The sequence below is a fragment of the Peromyscus californicus genome, unplaced genomic scaffold (assembly GCF_007827085.1).
Source record: "Peromyscus californicus insignis strain IS unplaced genomic scaffold, ASM782708v3 Scaffold_8__1_contigs__length_139910024, whole genome shotgun sequence".
NCBI classification, from domain to species: domain Eukaryota; kingdom Metazoa; phylum Chordata; class Mammalia; order Rodentia; family Cricetidae; genus Peromyscus; species Peromyscus californicus.
Window position 1 is genome coordinate 27,129,936 of NW_026294606.1, and position 14,621 is coordinate 27,144,556.

At 46.7% G+C, this 14,621-nt stretch overlaps 1 pseudogene; it reads right to left on the minus strand.

Annotated features, from left to right (window-relative positions):
- Nucleotides 1-603: 603 nt before the first annotated feature.
- On the minus strand, nucleotides 604-1,970 carry LOC128103826 (10 kDa heat shock protein, mitochondrial-like; annotated as a pseudogene).
- Between the last annotated feature and the right edge of the window lie 12,651 nt (nucleotides 1,971-14,621).

Genomic DNA, 14,621 nt, shown 5'->3' on the forward strand with positions numbered 1-14,621 from the left:
AGCCTGGGAACTTTATAATGAAAGTTTTTCTTATCTTGCTGTTTGGGAGATCAAAAGTTCAGGATTGGAAGGTACCATGGATCTGCCTCCAGAGAAGGCTTCCTAGATATGTCATGATAAATGGCATCATGGCAGGAGGGAAGAGGTCGGATGGCAAGACAGGAAATGAGAAAGGATAGAGTCCCCACCCCCGCTTTCTTTTTCTTTTTAACCATTCACATTCTCAACACTTAGCTGTGTTCCCAGAACTACATGAATCCCTTCCTAGGACGTTCCCAGTGACCTAATTATTTTGTCCTAATTGCCATCTCTCAAAAGTCCCAGCACATCCCAGCATTGCTGTGCTGAGGACCAATTCACCGACATACACACCCTTGCATCAAACTGAATCAAGTTGTATAATTTTTCTTTCTTTCTTTCTTTCTTTCTTTCTTTCTTTCTTTCTTTCTTTCTTTCTTTCTTACTTTCTTTCTTTCTTTCTTTTCTTTCTTTTTTGGTTTGGGTATCATCAATTTAATATGAAAGGGAGGCATGAAAATTATTTACATGATGAAATAGTTCAGAACATCAGTGGAATGGGCAGTTAGTTCATGTCACAACATTTCAACAGTGATTTTGGTTCACATGCTTCCCAAGAATGTCATTATCTGTAAATAAGAAATAATCATTGTCATCTAGAACGACTTTGGTGCCTCCACATTCTGGGAAAACTGGCTCCAGCTTTCACTAACTGGTTGAGTCTATGCATCCTTTCCTTCCGTGTCTGATCCTACAGCTACTACTGTTGCTTGCAACCCCTCTCCTTAGTGTTGTCTGGAAGCATAATGCCGCCTTTGCTTACAGCTTTGGCTGCACTCCTTTCAACCCGTACACTGTCAAACAGCAGAAGAAACTTTCTAAGAGCCCGTCTGGCAGTTTCAGGAGCAGATACACAGTGCGCACGGTGCAAAGAACTACCTGGGTATATGGCAAATACAGAAAGTTCTCTTCCGCCTTTGTCATGTTAGAGGCAGCTTTGGTGCCACAAAGAGCTTCAACGACTTTGGGTAACTGCTTTTTTCTGTCTCGTGGGGACACTGTCATTAATCATTTGCTCTGCGCCGCACCCCCACCCTGTTTTCTGTTCTAAGGAAGGAGAGGAATGAAGAAAATCAGCTGGGTGATGTGGGGTGGGACACGGGGGTTGGGGGGCAGATGCTGGTGGTACGGCGCAAGCCTTCTATCAGCTGCTACCCTCGCTCTACCCAACCCGATGGTCTGCAGATACAGAGAGAGGTGGGAGGAAAGGCAGCCTAGAGGTCTAAGATTCTAGAATAATTGTTCATTTTGCAGACCACCAGTGCTGTGGATATCGCTCTGTATAAATAAAATGCTGATTAGCCAGTAGCCAGGCAGGAAGTATAGGCGGGACAAGCAGAGAAGAGAATTCTGGGAACAGGAAGGCTGAGTCAGGAGATGCTATCAGCTGCCGCCCTGAGTACCAACATGTAAGATACTGTGGGTTGTTGGACTGCCGGGGCTTGGTGGGACCCAGAGAGAAAACTCCAGCTACACACCAGCTCAGGTAGGGTGAGGGTAGCAATTGTTGGACATCACTTCAGCCCTTTCTCAAGGCAGTTCTTAAAGGAATTGGACTTTTTTGCTTAAAAATAAAATGAATTGAAAACATAGGCAGCATTTTATGTGACGCCTATGACCCTGGTGTGTTTGTAAATATCTTCCCTGGGGAGACTTAAACCAGAAGAAGCCTGGTGCTAGTGGTTAAACTTCGTGTGTAGAGTATGCTGGTTTCCAGTGTCATTGGAGGTGTGGCCTTAAGGAGGTCAGGAGGACAGGAAATTCTGAGGAATGCTCTGCTACCTTCAGTACAAATAAAGCCTCTCTGCCTTATAGGCCCGCCTCTTTTGTTCAGAGCTCCCTTCCCAGATCTCAACATTTTCCCATCAGCCCATCTCACCCATTGCATCCATGGCATCCCAGACCACATCATTCTGCCCATCCCATCCCATCCCATCCCATCCCATCCCATCCCATCCCATCCCATCCCATCCCATTCCATCCCATCCCATTCATCATAATATTTGGGCCACTTTTTCAACTCTCACCTTTTAGGCGTCTTCTCAGCTGTCAAATTGAGGTGCAAGTGAATGAATCGTGACTCTAGACTCCCCCGCACTGGGTCATGTGGCCCTACTTTTCTTTCTCACCCTTCACTTAAGACTAGCCTTATATAATGGTTTGATCTGTGGTCTATTTGATATCCACACTGTTGCTTTTCTTCCCCCTTCCTCTTCCTGACTCTTTAAAAGGTTTTCTCTCCAAGTCCAATGGGTGGGTAGCTATAAAAACTGTGGCGCTGTCTGACATGATGGGTGGAGGCTAGGGTGTGTCATGGGGTCTCAGAAGGACACAGAGAGGGCACCCTCCAAGGTTGGCAGATCTGGGCTAGCAACCAGGAACAGAGGAGTTAGTTTCAAAGGCCCTCCTCTCTCCACACCTGTCTTTGCCCAAGTGCTAACATGTTTCATGTCACAGTGGGAGTTGGATGAAGTTGTGGTTTCTTCTAATTCCCTCCTGCAATTTCCAGACACCATGGTCCTTCTCCTGGCTGGCTGACTTAACGTCCCTTGTGATGTTCCTAGATTAAACTAATTCCTGCTTTGAAAGGGGATATTAAAAAGAAAGAAAGGAAAACAGAAACTTGTAAAAGAAAAAAAGTCTGCACGTGGAGCTCAAGGCCATGTGGGAGTTAGAGAGTGAGCAAGGACTAAACCTCCCGTCATCACTTCTTCCTTCTCTTGCCCTCTCCCCCCTCTCCCCTCCCTCTCCCTCTCTTCCCTCCCACCCTCACTCTCATTTTCCAGTTGAAAGAAATGGATATTTTTTCATCCTGGCAAACTGACTTCTGGGGAAAAGCTTGGAGTAAAGAATTCGAGACGCCTGGAATCAGCGAGAATCTGGACACGGTTCCATCCAGCCTTTAAATGGGATGAGGAAGAAGCCTTTCCCTGCCCCTGGCCAGGGTCTGGGGTCTAGGAGGATGGGGGCCTCTCCCCGCCTCTGTCTGGCTCCTGGCCGTCTGGAATCCATTGTGTCTGCCACGGCACCTGGCAGCTGGCATGAGCCTGCCGTCTGGAGCAGGCACACAGGCCACAGTTGGGGATTAGATGGAGCATACGCTCGTAAGATGCTTATGGCCTTTTCCAAGCACAGGACCACTCCAGCTCAAGAACAGGGCAATTAGATGAAGTCTCACGCTGGGAGGAAAGCTGTTTCCTGGCTGAAGACTGCAATCTCTCTCACACTGATGCTTCTCTTCCGCTCAGTTTTTCTATTTCCCTCCTTTGCTTTTTATTTTATTTTTTTCCTTCCTTCTTTCCTTCCTTCCTTCCTCTCTCCCTCCCTCCCTCCCTCCCTCCCTCCCTCCCTCCCTTCCTTCCTTCCTTCCTTCCTTCATTCCTCGCTCCCCCACTTGTGGTGTATGAATGTACATGTTCTTGTGTGTGCATGTATGCGTGGGTATGTGTGAAGGATGGACACTCCATGTTTTTCTTCAACTACTTCTCTACCTTATTATTGGTTCCTTTCCCATTTTTTCATGTGTGTGTATGGTGTATGTGTGTGTGTGTGTTTGCATGTGTATGGGTTCATACGCACATGTGCATGGACTTGCATGTGGAAGCCCAAGGCTGAAGTTGAGAATTATTCTCTCTGGACTCTTCCACCGTATTCATTGCGGCAGGGTCTCTCAATCAAGTGTGGAGCTCATTTACATGGCTAGCAGCTTACTCTGAGGACCCCTGGCTCCTCCCTTAGAGACTAGACACGTGGGAGGCCACACCAACCCAAGTATTTAGAGCAGTCTTGAAATCTGAATTATGATCCTCATGCTTGTGTGGCCAGGGTTTAACCACTGAGCCACCTCTCCAGCCTTCCACTTTATTTTATTTATTATTTGAGACGAGGTCTCACTACATAGCCCTGGCCATCCTGGTACTCACTCTACAGACCAGGCTGGCCTCAAATGCAGAGACCCAACTGCCCCTGCTTCCTGAGTGCTGGGATCAAAGCCATGTTTGACTTTCACCTTATTTTTTGAGACAAGGTCCCCTAGTGAACCTGGACCTGGGTTCTGCGGGTCAGAACCCAGGTCCTTGTGCCTGCATAATAAGCACTTAGTGACTGAGCCGCGTCCCCAGCCTCTGCTCCGTTTTCTCGGTTCATCTGCTTTGTGAACACCTGCTCTCTGTTCATCTCTGGCTTGTTCCTTTTTCTGACCACCTCTGTTCTTCCTCTTGCCTCTCATCTCCCCCTCCCCCCTCCCCCACCCTCCATCCCCCGTGCTTGCTTTTGCTGTCTGTACACTCTGTGCTGACTGCATTTTTCTTCACTTGCGGGTCCGCTGAAACAGGCTGCAGGTCTCACGGAGGGAGGGAGCAAGCGGTTGCTGATCAGCACACAGCTTCGTGTGTGTGTGTGTGTGTGTGTGTGTGTGTGTGTGTGTGTGTGTGTGTGTGGACAGGCAGGGTAGTGGGCACTGCCATTGGCTGAGTACTGCTACCAATTCAGATGGTACGTCGGTGAGCCGAATCCCCATCTAATTCTGATGTGTCCCGTGCTTTTTATGGTTTTAGGGTGGTGGATAAAGTGGCTGTGGGTTTGGGGTGGAAGAGTATTTCTGGTATGATTCAAACATCTAAAGCAAAGGTTCTTCCAGCTTTGGCAAGCACACAGGTACTTGCCCAGCCCCACCAGAGTTTCCAATGCAGTTGGGGTGGGGCCTGAGAGTGTGTATGTCTGGCAGGTTCCCAGCTGAGGCTGAGGCTGAGGCTAATGGCCTGACATTGACCTTGAAGTTGGGAGCTAGTCTGAACTCAACCCCAAATGACAGCAAACATCTTCTAGACCTTGACATGTGTGCAGGGTGGGTGCGTATGGGAGCTTTTAGGTAGCTAAATCCTGACTCATTTCACAAAAGGATTTGCATTTATCTGTAAAACTGTCGACCATGAAAAGTGACACAGTATGAAAGGAATCGAACTAAAGGAAAATAAAGATGAGTTTTGGCTTAAATCACAGGACTGTAGTAAGGATAGTTTGCTCTCTTCGCAGAATTATGTCGGCTGCTCTTCATGTACTGGCTGACTGCATCTTCTTGGTATTTTGAGTAAAGGACCTCTGAATCTTATCACTTGAATAAAAATTCACCTTTTGACAAACTTTGTCACTTGAGCAATTTAGTAGGAAGAAGTCCACTGATCTCCTAAAAGAGTCACCTATAGAATTTGTCAACATTGCAACTGTACAGTGTGCATTGTTTGAGCAAGAAACAATCGTATTCTTTAACAGAATTCACAGGTTCTGAGCACAACAGTCCATAGAGAGATCAGAGGAGGTTTGTAATTTCACTCTTTTGTGTGTAGGCACAAAAAGAGTGAAATTTAACTTGAAAAAGAGGAAAAACATGAGAAAAATTTGTTTTGCCACAATTCAGATGTGAAAGCATAGCTCTGTGTCAATAAAAACTGGCAGCTTCATTGAATGTCTATGTGGCTGGCAAAGAGAGAAGTGCATTTGTCTGCAGCAAACCTAGGCCAAGTCATAAATCTGTCGCTACTGCTGTGTGGCCTTATAGAGATCCTTAACCTCTCTGAACCTCCGTTTCTGCAAAATTAAGATGGGCGTTTCCAGTCTCTATCTGTATCAACTGAGATTCTTGAAGGACACCCAAAGCTAGGGTGTTTAACAGAAGGCAAGATTAACAAAGGGGTGCTTAAAAACTATAGGTGGAGAGATGGCCCAGCAGTTCAGAGCACTTGTTCTGGCGGAGGACCCAGGTTTGACTCCTAGCACTCACATGACAGCTCACAACCATCTGTAACTCCAGTTTTGGGAGATCCGATGCCCTCTTCTGGCTTCAGCAGGCCTCACTCCCACTTGTGCTATACAGATACACATGCAGGCGAAACACCCATACATAGAAAGTCGAATAAATAAATCCAAAAAATAGAGATAAAAATAAAACTATAGGCAAGCTTGGGAAGAAAAGTTGATTGATATAAGACTCTAGCTTTCTGGTTTGTCTGTGTGGCCATGATATTCAGGAAGTTGCCCCCTCTGCCCAGAGGTCTAGAGATGATGCCCTAGGCTTTGATCCAGAGCAATACAAGGCTTCTGCTACAGCTATTTTCACCCTGTGAACACAGGAGAGGTGTCTACTGTTCCTGCCAGAGCAGCGGTTCTCAACCTATGGGTTGTGACCCCTTTGGAGGGGGGAGTCACGTATCAAATATTTACATTACAATTCATAACACTAGCAAAATTATAGTTACGAAGTAGCAATGAACTAATTTTATGGTTGGGGTCGCCACAGCATGAAGAACTGTATTAAAGGGTCGCAGTATTAGGAGGGTTGAGAACCCCTGCTCTAGAGGGAGGGTGGATTGCAAGAGCATTCTGCCTTGTGGCTGCATCAAAGCTTCCTTAGGTAGGTGGGAACTAAATGACAGTGTTAGGGAGGCGGCTGAGAAAGGGAAGCTCTTAGCTTCTCTAGCCCTGAGATCTTGGGGAGGAGCACAGACCCTGGGAAGAGGTGGAGGCAGATACCAGCCAGCGATCTTCAGCGCAGTTTAAAATCATGGTAGACATTGTGGACTGCAGTGCCTTAGCTGGCTGCAAAGTCAGTTTAAAGGACGATGGATGGCCAGCATTTTAAAAAATAAACAGTGTGGGATAAAATAGAAAATAGTAACGCTTTACATAAAGCAAGCGTCATTTTGCGAAGCTTACTTTGATCTTTACATTTGAGAGAGGAGGTGGGGAGAAAGAGAGAGATACTGGGTCAAGAATTATGAATGTCAAAAGGTTTAAAAGCCCTAGAAACAGAAACCATCAAGTGAATTGAGTAATTCGTTGTTTCTGTGAGTTGTGGAGGACAAAGCAAGCATTGTGAGTTCTTAACTCATTTGCCTTTTTGGAACCACATTTTCTATTGTTACCCGGGTTCAGCACTACATCTCTGTCTGGTCCCATGGCACCAACACCTATTGCATCCACCCAAGATTCTCCCACCCTCCCAGCATTGCTGGTGGTGAGGGCTGGGGAGTTCTCAGAGATACAAGAAGCAGGATGAACTCTCAGAGTTTTCAGGTTCTTATGGCATCGAAGAACACAGACTGGAGACAAAGCCAGGAGTCAGGAGGAAGTTCGTTACAGGGCAAAGGTCCACATTGAAGGAGGAGTTGGGGCTTCTTAGCAGAAAGAGGTATCATTGAGTTTTTGATAGCTTGCTTGATGGACAAACTTCATTTAATGGGGGAGTGGGAAGGTAGGACATCTGTGTATCTGTTCCCTCCAAAGCTCCACATTCCTTCCTGAGGGAAGGAAGAGGCTTGTAAAGCTAGCAGGGCTCACACAACTTACAAGCCTCTGTGAACTCAGAGTTAGAGGACTGGCAGGGCCCCTCCCTAAGGTTGTGCAAGCGGTTGTTGCTAGGGAAGAGGAGGCTGTCTTCAGTGACGCTGCCTGCAAGTTGTACAGGGGGGCTCCAGGGACGAGGCTTTCCTTAGTCGTCACTCACGCTGGGGGCTTTTTAGAGGTGCAGCTGCCTTTGAGTCATCCATCTTTCCTAAGCCCCCTACCTATTAACCACAGTGAATTCCTTGGTTTGCCAAGTTAGGTTGTGGTGGGATCTTTCTTAAGTCTGTCAGGCATGCCCTATGTGGGATGAGGAGGTACTTGTTCATGTTGCTCCAGAAAACGTCAGGCAGCATGGGGGAATTCCAAACACAGGGCTTACTAGGACTTACTTCCCTTTTGTGTCCTTAGATGGGATTCTCGGGTGGCATCACACGTGTGACGGGAGCAGGCAGTTTTGCTAGACAAACAGAATGGAGAACCGTTACCACGAGGCGAAGGACAGTTGAGGTAGTTTTGTGGGCCACAGTGGAGTGATGTAATACCGTTCCTCGTCGCATGAGTCTGTTACCACCTTGCATCCTGCACCTCTTTACCCTTTATCTATCTAGATACTTGAATAGATACCCACACAATAAAATCAACGGGAACAGAAAATAGAGGAACCAAGCAAGCAGCAGCTACCCTGGGTATTTGCTTTCTTTTAGACCCGGCCTAGCTTGCCCGGCTCATTAAAGATATGCTTAGTCCACAAAACAGCGGCTGACATTTAGCTGCAGAAAACAACCGCTGAACAGGCTGTGGAATTTCTCTGAGAGGGAACGCTGATGAACACTTGACTCATCACAACAGGGTCCGTTTCCAGATGGATCCACGTGGCCCTTAGGCTGGTGCGTTGCTTGGGCTGTCCCAGCACCAACATCTGGATGCTCAGAGACGGCATTCTAGGGTTAGATCTGAACCACACAGAAAGCAAACTTTGCAATTTCACTTACTGAAGGGTCGCTGTCATCTTTTTCTTCATGGACTGAATTATTTCAAGGCTTTTCATATCTGTTGGAATGGGCTGAATTTCATTTTCACGAAAGATAAATGAAACTTTAAACTGGGTACAAATTTAATCTTTTTTTTTCTTCCTGGTGTTGAAATTCCTCTTTATCTGCCCTTCCCTATAATCCCTCCCACTTCTTTTTCCCTCTTTTTTTCTTTTCTTTTTGCTTCTAAGAGGCTGTCCATGATAGAATAACTGGTTTTTCCTGGAATGGCTAATACATAATAAAAAGAACACCATTCACTCATAACAATTTGTGATTGTTCCCTGAACCCCCGGGAGGTGTGTGGAGACTGGGAAGCCTGGCTATAGTAAAGGGAGTGTGGCAATGTGATAGGCCTCTGGTCAAGGCCAAATAGGAATTCAAAACTGAGGCATGTTGATCCTCTAGAAAGCCATGCTTCTGCTTCCCCTCCAACTCAGGTGACTGCAGAGTCTATCAGAACGTGGCCCTGCTTATCAAAATGTTCTATGCTAGTGTTTGTGCCCAGGCGTCAGGAAGGCCAGGAAATGGGAACAGCTCTGCTGGATACCCAGGAAAGCCAAGGACTTATTAAGTAAGGAGGAGGGGATTAGGAGTGGTAGGGGGTGTGTGGGGGGGAGTCAGTGGGGAAGATATGATTGATGTGTGCTGATTGGGAACGATTAGGAAAACGAACTCAGCAAGCAAGCTCAAAGAGTAATTAAGGAGATCTTAACAGGGGGGTGGGATTAGAGAATGTGCCCAGGAAGGGAGACTTGATCTCAGAGTGTCCTGTGTTTAAGAGGCTTTTGGGGTTGCTTGAGAATGGGTTGAAGGCCTTTGAGTATTAGAGAATGGCGCCCAATCAGGTTGCCACAAAGAGCTGTCTTTTGACATGGGAGTTAAATAAAAAGTCGTTTGCAGCAGATCTGGGACAGTGGCAGTTGCTGGCCACTGTGACAACACAGTACATCACGGTGGAAACGTGAGCTGGAGCAGAAGCAGAGTATGAGGAGGAACAAGGTCTCAGAGTGCCGGTTGATGTCATGTCCTCATGGCTTAAAGACCTCCCTATGGTGTGGATGTGAATTGTCCCCCACAGACTCCTTGTGTCTGAAAAGTTGGTCCTCAGTTGGTGGCCCTGTTTGGGGAAGTTGTGGAACCTATTGGAAGCAGGGCCACTGGAGGATGGTGTCCCAGTTTATTTCTCTATTGCTGTGATAAAACAACTCGGGGAAGAAAGGGTTTCTTTTAGCTTCCAGGGTATAGTTCATCATCAAGAAAACTCCAAACCTGGAGGTAAGAAATGAAATTTGCTTTCTAATGCAGCCCAGGACCTCAGAGTCAGTTAGGCATGGCCCTGGAGACTGGGTGGGGGAGATCATTTTATCTCCACCCAAAAGGCAGTTCACTAAGCAGCCTCCCATGTTGCCCAGAAATAGATTCATTGAGGATACACTGGGTTGTCAGTGGTCAAAATCACAAGCTGATTTTCCCATCACATGGAGATGGGGGTGGTGTGTGCAATAGGTATTTATTGGAAGGATACAGAACTGAAGGAGACAGACCTCAGGCAAGCTTGGGCAATCCAGGCAGAAGGAAACAAATTCTCTGGTACTTCGCTGTAGAAGTGAATCAACTTGGGCTTTTTTTTTTTTTTTTTTTTTTTTTTTTTTTTTTTTTTTTTTGTCCTCTCAGATACTTGCGGGGAATTGAATTAGGTCTACTTCTCAGTTTGTGTCATCCTGTCCTCATAGGTCTGGGCAGAGCCCCATCTTGTTTGTCTCCTTTATTTGGTCTTCACATCCCTTTCCCCTCCTCCCCAAAGACAGCCACTTTAGATGAACTTGATTTATGCCCTTGATTTAAATTCATAACCACGGGTGGAAAGCATGTGTGTGCATTTAATATTTACACAATTCTCTTCAGACCGTCAGATGTGTTTAAGGGTCTCTTTGTGGCGCTGTGTGGCACTTAGTTCCATGGTTATGAGTTGCCACACAGTGTTTATACCTTTGCATGCAATTGTCTACAGTAGTCTTTACCCAGTTCCCTGGAGATGGTCACCTTGTCACCTTCCGTTCTGGCTACACAGGTCACTGGAATAACACAGCCTCCCATGCGTTTCTGTTGTTCTGGGTGAGAACCTTCCCAGAACAGAAATCTTGTACCATCGCTCTTAGGATGGGAGGGAAGAGAAATGAGAGCTACATTAGGCATGCATACACCAGGGCCCTTCTTCAGATTCTAAAGCATTAGACAGAAGACCTGGGATTGGCGAGCTTAATGTGATGATTCTTATGATCAAGTATATTCAGGGGAAATTTACCTACACTGCTCACACCGGTATCAGACACTGGGTTAAGGGTGGAGGTGGCCTTTGTGGCGCTGAACAAACGCCGAGAGTTACTTTCTGAAAGGGGTTCACTGAGCTCTCCTCTCTTTTTCTTTTTTGCCGTATGCTCCTGGGGTTGGAGCCTATGAGCCTCGTGCTAAGCAAGTGGCACAGCCCCAAGTCACATCTCCAGTCCTTCGACTCTCGAGTCTGTCTACCCACTCTTTGTTTTTAATTCCCAGTGTCTAATTGGTTTTCACTTAGGATTACCTGCTCTTTGTAACCAAATTCTCCTTTTTTTTTTTTTTTTTTTTTTTTTTAGGTGAAGCATGACAGTTCTTTTTAAGTTCTTGTTCCCTTTTTTATTATTGTGACTACATCCATGACTGCTCATTCTGTTGGTTGGCTTCTTGTTTTAGTTAGGGTTTCTGTTGCTGTGATGAAAGGCTTTATTTGGCCTACATTTCCAGATCTTTGGAGGAAGTCAGAACAGGAACTCAAGCAGGGCTGGAACCTGGAGGCAGGAGCTGATGCAGAGGCCATGGAGGGGAGTCACTGGCTTGCTCAGCCTGTTTTCTTACAGAACCCAGGACCACCAGCCCAGGGATGGCACCTTGAGAAAATGCCTTACAGCTGGATCTCACGGAGGCATTTTCTTAACTGAGGCTCCCTTTCTCCCTGATGACTCTAGCTTGTGTCAAGTTGACACACAAAGCCATCCAGTACACCTCTGTGTTCATGTTCTCTTAAACTACCAAGTACTGAGGCTATATCATGAACCTCAGTAGAGGGACATTCTCTCTATCCTTAGACTGTGCCATTCCCAAAGCTGGGAGAAAAAGTAAGTATGGGGCTTGAGGGAGAAATAGAAATGACTAGATGACTCCCAGCAACCACATGGTGGCTCACAACCATCTGTAATGAGATCTGGCGCCCTCTTCTGACCTTCAGGCAGGCATACATGCAGGCAGAACACTGTACACATAATAAAATAAATCTTTAAAAAAAAAAATGACTAGCCCTCCAGGACAGGGAGAGCCTCAGACAACAGCTCCCCATCATCTTGCCTGGGAGGTCTGTGTTTTATCTCCCTGGGGTTATGGCAGTTTGATCTTGAAGTGGGATGCAGGGGTGCTGAGAGACAGACACACAGGGAATGGGGAGTTTGTCTGTCCTCTCTCTACATTCTGTGACCCCAGCAGGGTTCTGGCAGTGCTCTGTAGCCAGTCTGTTTATTTGGGTTTCATTTCTCAGGAAGGGGTGGTTTGTGAGCAGTGATAGATCTGGTGATGGAGAGAGGGCGTAAATAAGACATTCTCGCTCCTGAATCCCCCCTCTTTTCTTCCCTCCTCCGCCACTCTTTTTCTCTTCTTCCTTTAAATTTACATTTTTTGTTTGTTTTTGTTTTTCAAGACAGGGTTTCTCTGTGTAGCTTTGGTGCCTTTCCTGGAACTCACTCTGTAGCCAGGCTGGCCTCGAACTCACAGAGATCCGCCTGGCTCTGCCTCCCGAGTGCTGGGATTAAAGGCGAGCGCCACCACCGCCCGCAAATTTACAAATTTTAGTGTTACAGCATGATGAGGAGATAAATGTATGCATTTAAGAGTGATCAAGCCAGAGTAATCAACAGGTTGATCACTGTGAGCATTTATCATTTCTTCTCCGTGAGGCTTCCTTTCTTCCAGCTACTTTGCATTTTGCAATGCATTCTTATTGATCATAGTCATGTCCAGGTCTGCACACCCAGCCCATTCCTGCCTTTGGTGCTCTCTACCTATGCCCTCCGGGTCCCTTCCTGGTTCCTCTCAGAGTTCCTACCTGTTTCATAGCACTTTCAGGCTGCTTGCTGAGTCCCAAGGGGAAGGCAGAGGGCTTGTGACCTGGCTTCAACCTCCATGGCTTTCCATGCTAGCTCTGCTGTTCCTTATGTCAAGAGGAAGATTTTTATTGGTTGAGCTTGGATCATGTGACCACCCCTTTATCAGGGTTACACAGCAGGAAGACAATGAGTTGAGCTTCCTGATGGTTTAGGCTTGCAATCCCAGCTCTCTGAGAAGCTGAGAGAGGAGGATTGAAGCTTCCAGGCCAGCCTAGGCTACAGAGTGAAATCATAGCCAGCAAGGGCAACTTTAATTTTTTTGTTTGTTTGTTTGTTTTTGTTTTTCAAGACAGTATCTCTCTGTGTATCTCTGGCTGTTCTGGAACTGGCTCTGTAGACCGGGCTGGCCTTGAACTCACAGACCTGCCAGCCTCTGCCTCCTGAGTACTAGGATTAAAGTCATGCACCACCACCATTCAAGGCTGGCAACTTAAAATTTAAAACCAAAAAAGGGGCCAGGTGGTGGTGGCATACTCCTTTAATCCCAGCACTCAGGAGGCCGAGGCAGGAGGATCTCTATGTTCAAGGCCAGCCTGGTCTACAAAGAGAGTTCCAGGGCAGGCAGGGCTACACAGAGAAACCCTGTCTTGAAAAAAAAAATCTAAATAAATAAATAAAACCCCCAAAGGGGCCTAGAGATGAGTAGTTCAGTGGTAAAGAATGCTTTCAATCCCTAGAACTACAAAAAATAAAATAAGAACGAAGAATCTACCCATTCAACGGCTGGGCAGGGCAGCACGTAACTGTGGCTTTCTCACTGATCAATTACAGTCCCGTCTCTAGCCCTGGTGCAACGATTCCGGGAAGAGAAGGACTTGCAGCCTTGAGCCTTCCTGAGATGACTTGCTTTTTCCATGCCCTCACCTCTTAAAAATGATTAACCACTCCATCACCTGTTCCAATGGAGGCTTGACATGGGGTGGCGAGAAAGAGAGGGGAAGAGAGAGAGAGAGAGAGAGAGAGAGAGAGAGAGAGAGAGAGAGAGAGAGAGAGAGAGATCCCAGGGAGCTACCGCAGATCAAGTGTTCCGCAGAGAAAAGCACACTAAGTGTGCAGGGTGACCGTCTGAAACCCGCTTCTGCGACCAGCTGGAGCCTCCTGGCTTCCAGTTTGACTCTTCCCGGTGGGTCTGGCTCCCTTTCCGCGTGGACAAGATACACTTCTTTAGAAATTGTTGGATTTCAGTTTCAGTTAGAGTGAGCAGCCAGCACAACCATCAATGCTACTTTTCACTCCCGCGCAATCCTATGACTTAAAAACGGTATCTTAAGACCTTTGCTATGGCAGGTCTGGGACAATGACATTTTAGTTTGTATTTGATCATCTCTTCCCTGAGTGGTGCATCAGCACAGGGACAGAGGGAGTCCTGCTCTCCGTAAGAAAAACTAGGGCCTTCTTTGAAGGAGTTCCCATAGTCTGTGCTCTTCAGGTTTTGGAAGAAAAGCGTCCTCACATCCTGAGATCTCACAGGAAAGCCAGAAGCTGTGTTTCTAAGTAACTGTAGATTTTGTGCCTGGAGCCATGAATGCCACCCGGGTAAGAGGACACATAGGTTGATCAGGCCACCCTTGGCCAGGATCTTGAGGCCTGGAGTGGACTGGACAGTGAACTTGACCTTGTGGTCTTGGGAAAGGGTCATATGGCTGGCTCTACTTCGGATTTGCCAGAGGACAGCCACAGGGAACACCTTTGCAGCCTGCCCAGGTGATAAGGCATAAACAATGCCGAGAATCTCTTGGCGGAAGCACTGAGTAACAAAGAAGAAATGTAGGTGGCCTCCATACTCATTCCATGGAATGAAAAAGGACAGGCCATGACTGATCCTGGATTTCAGCACCAGATGAATGAAAAAGAAATAAAAAGGAAGGACATGACTGCTCCTAGGTATGGTGGAGGAGAAAGTTCATTGTAGATATGAGGGAGAGCACAGCCAGAGGCAGAGACATCTGGGAAAGTCTAGAGTGGACATGATCCTGAA